We start from the raw sequence: 4,254 nt of genomic DNA, 5'->3' as shown, positions 1-4,254 counted from the left end.
AAAAAAAAAAAAAAAACAGTGAACAAAACAGACCAAACACTTGCCTGGGAATCAACTGTAAAAATTTAGTATATAAGAGCTTATTCCTACATATTCAAGTGGCTGACAGTGCTGTCAAGGTAGGATGGAGATGGCTCCTGTCTAAAATGATGATCCTTTTAGGRAAGAGTTTCTTCAGCGCTATGATCTGATCTGAAAAGGCCCCAATTCTTGAACTTTTATATCTCAGCCCCTTGTAAATATAGCCAGATGACAGCTACATAAAGCCTCGTGAGCTGTTTACTCCATGTGGTCTTGTCTCTCTGCTCTTCCTTCATAGGATGTGCTCCTGCAACATGGTTCGTGTCCAGACTCTTCCAGGAGATCCGTGCCTACACACACGTGTGTGGACTTCGGCCAGTGTCCAGCAACAGAAATGACAACTCTTGAACCGCAACTGAGCAGAAGGGAAACCTTGAAAAGATGATTTTCAGGTATCTGAAAAGACTTGAAATTGTAAAGGAAAGATGAGAAATTGGGAGAGGTAAGGAAGAATTTATAGCTAATGGTGATGACAGAACAAATTGCTGTTTTTGAAAACTCATCACAGAGTCACTGCGGTGGGAAGGGACCTCTGSAGACTGCCTCGTCATTCACCCCGCCACACACACTCAGAACAGGTCAACTAGAGCAGGTTGCTGGCTCATGTTCTACTTGTCCACCGGGATCCCCAAGATTTTTTCTGGAAAGCTGCTTCCTGGCCAGTCAGCCCCCAGCGTGTACTGGTGCATGGGGCTATTCCTCCCCAGGTGCAACTCTGCATGTTCCCCAGTAGTGCAGGAGTCGCTGCAGCAGCTTTGTCAGAGGCTTCAACCCAGACAGACCCTCTGGCAGCAGATGCAGCTCTGCAGGTCTGAGGCTGCAGGGAGTGCTGGGGCCTCTCGGTGAGGCCTGGGCTCGCAGTCTGAGTGCCCTGGTGACAAAGGCTGTAGTGCAGCGGAGTTACTGAACGCCACCTTTGCTTCAGCCTTTACTGCTAAGGGCAGCCCTCGGGAATCCCAGGGCCTGCAGACGAAAAGGTCTGGAGAAAGGACGACTTTCCCTTAGTCGAGGAGGATGGGGTCATTTAGGCAAACTTGACACCCACGAAGTTGGGTGGCGACATTCCTGAAAGCAAATCTTACCAATCRTAACTGAAGCAAAGAAGGCRCTAAGTACCTTGGACATTTTCATGTCCTTTATCAGGAGGTCCCCTGCCCCATTCAGCAGCAGGCCCACGTTTTCCCTTGTCTGTCTTCCGTTGTTGACGTACTTGCAGAACCCTTCTTGTTGCCCTTCATATCCCTTGCCAGACTCAACTCCAGGTGAGCTTTGGCTTTCCTAAACTCATCCCAGCACCCTTGGACAGGATGGCTGCAATTAAACATCTAAATCCACATTTGTGAATTTGAAGCAAGTATCATATGAAGTTAGGGGGAACCATGCTGAAAGCGAGCAAAACCAGGAGTTTTTTCTTTCAACAAGCAGTCAAGCTGCAGAACTTGCCAAAATTATGCTTATTTGGGTGTTTAAAGGTTCAGACAGCTTCAGAAGAAGACTTTATAGAATACTAGTATTGAGGATTGCTAAATATAAAAGAAGCGCATCTGTCTCAGGAAGTCCCTGAGCTGAACAGATGAAGACTGAGAGAATACTTCAGGAAATTTTCCTGTATGCTTGTCATCCTCTTTTATGCATCTCCAGGTGACCATTGCCAGCTTGCTAGAGACAGGACACTGGACTTGGATAGACTTTTGCTCTGATACGAGACATCTTACTCCTATGTGCTTTTGACTGAGATTGAACATTTGAATATACAGGAAGACTCTTCCAATTCTTCTTTCCTTTTTTTTTTTTTTTTTTTTTTTTTTTTTCCCCAGAAGTGAAATAACATTATTTCTTTAGTGTTTTCTTTTTTCCAGCTTGTGAATTTTCACATCTGTAGTGAGGCTATCCTGGTCAGAAAGACAGGCAGTGGTATGGTGGTAGTGTCAAGAAGCCCCAGGTTCCTTAGACCTAAGTGTTGTCCTTATACATCACTCAAATACAAGGAGCAGGGCTGAAGTYTGGCCAGTTCAGCTTTGTCAGCTAGAAAAAAAGAGTGGTAAAATCACACATGTAATCAACAGACAGCTTTGCATACTAACAAGATTCCTCTGTAAATGTCAAGTATTTTTTTGCTGATCTAGCTTATTTCTTTGAGAAACATATGTAAATGCTAAACTCCAGAGGGAGGCTTCTTCTAGGAGGAAGTATTTGCTGGCATATCTGGATGTGCAAAMTCTTTACTATGGATAAAGAACAACATGAGGCTACACCGCTAACAGAGAGGAATTTCAAGAATGATTTTTTTCAGGAGCATGTTGTGGCATAAAGCTTTTTCTGGAACTTGCACACATGAAGGAACATGTATGAAATTTTTATGACTACATCTATATTCGTACRTAGCTTGAAATTTTTGTTTGTCCTAAGAGCAAAGGTTTTCAGGGATCCAGAAGCCCCATTAAGCRTTTGCTTTCATGCTGATCTAACAGTCTTAGGCAATGCAATGTGAGACACATACATAATAACTTGCCTTTTTTTCCTCTTGTATTTGCTGTCATGTAAGAATTTCAAGTCTGTAGAAAGGCTCCGGAGACCAACTGAAATGCAAATCAGGATACAGCAGCCTTAAGAAAATAGGAAGGATATTATCAGGAGCCTTGAAACACATTTTCATTTCAACTCTGAAAAGCACTTGCAGAACAATTTTGCAGAGTAATCCCTTCTCCTCCAGATGTGGCACTGGACTGGACCTGAGCTTTGGTTCTTATTTACCTTTCAAAAAACTGCTTTTGTTATGTTGTGTGTGCCTAGCAAGGATCCTGAAGACAGACTTTTTTAATGTAACTTGAAAGGAAAACGGGCACCCCAGCAGAGTGCAAACRTAGCCCCCATGGTGAAGGCGCTGCCGGCCACGCGGACGACTTGTCGGAGGAGATGCTGCGCTCGTGGAGCTCACGCTGGCACTGACCTTTCAGGCCTGGGGAGGGAGAYGCTTTCGGGGAACTATTGCTAGCAGATAAAAACCCGAATTCACAGCCGGGTTCTGAAACGATCCCTTTCATAGCTTTTTCACACAACTTTGAGCACTTCTGCCTTTCCCCTCGCAAYGTTTAGCTTTGACTTTCTTCTGCTTATCTGTTGCTAGTCAGTAATTGTCCTTTTCATAAGGACCTTGCTTTAACCTTGAGCAGCAGTTCCTCTGGTGCCCTGATGTGTGTTATATACTATATATATATACTGATGAAAAAGCGAGGTATGATCCTAATGTCTTCCTTGATGTTTTTTTTTAATCTGTTTCAAGGATGCCTTTCAGATGGGACATGAAAGCTTTCCCTATTACTACAACACTCTATGAAATCTTTTATTTAAAATTCAGATGTATACTTAGAAGGAAAAAAGTACTGAGAATCTTAAAGAGGCTGAAGCAGCAGTGCCTGAGTTGTCATCGGTGGCTGGTTTCTGCTGTTTGGTCTGGGCCCACCTGTGAAACGGGCATTTCGTTCTTGAACGCACCTAGAGCCTCTCACCCTGATGGCTCCCTGCACGCACRCTTCGCTGTTCACAGCTGCATGGGACGCCTTGCCGGTAACAGGTAGAAATTGCTATGATAATATTCTGACAGGGAATGCTGCAAACAGGTTATRTATGTAGTGGAAAGCGAGAGCTCTCATTTCAGGGAATGGTTGAGGCATRTTCAGTCAAAGGAACAGAACTGATTTAGTTTTACTTAGCGTATTTAGGAATAAATCTCCTGCAGCAGATTCCTGGCTGGGCTTGCCCCCGGTGTCAGGCTGCGGCAGGCAGACGCGATCCAAAATTAAGAATAATTTGTCAACTTGAGAGAATGGTGAGGGCTCAGTGGATAGGAGCGGATGCGTATGAAGAGAAGAGAGTGAAGAAGCTGGGCTTCCTCCAGCGCACCGGAGGAAAGCTACAGAGCTGCCACAGACAAATAAAAAGGAAAAAGAAAGTAAGAGTAGATGTTTTTATGGGTAATGAGCAAGGCACATTCTTGAGCAGGTTTCAGATAGGACAGACGAGAATGGTCTTGCAAAGCTAAGGTAAACCTCTATTTTAGAAAAAGAAAGGGAAAAACCCCTTCTCATGAGGTTCGATGGAAGTTATTGACAAGTGCCACCAAGAATGGGGAAAAATAACAGGTCAGCACACAACCAAACCACGCGAGATGAC

This window comes from Rhea americana, unplaced genomic scaffold (genome assembly GCF_003343005.1).
Source record: "Rhea americana isolate MKP2758 unplaced genomic scaffold, rheAme1 scaffold_30, whole genome shotgun sequence".
Lineage (NCBI taxonomy): Eukaryota > Metazoa > Chordata > Aves > Rheiformes > Rheidae > Rhea > Rhea americana.
The sequence above is the reverse complement of the archived record's forward strand: the minus strand, read 5'-3'. Positions refer to the sequence as shown.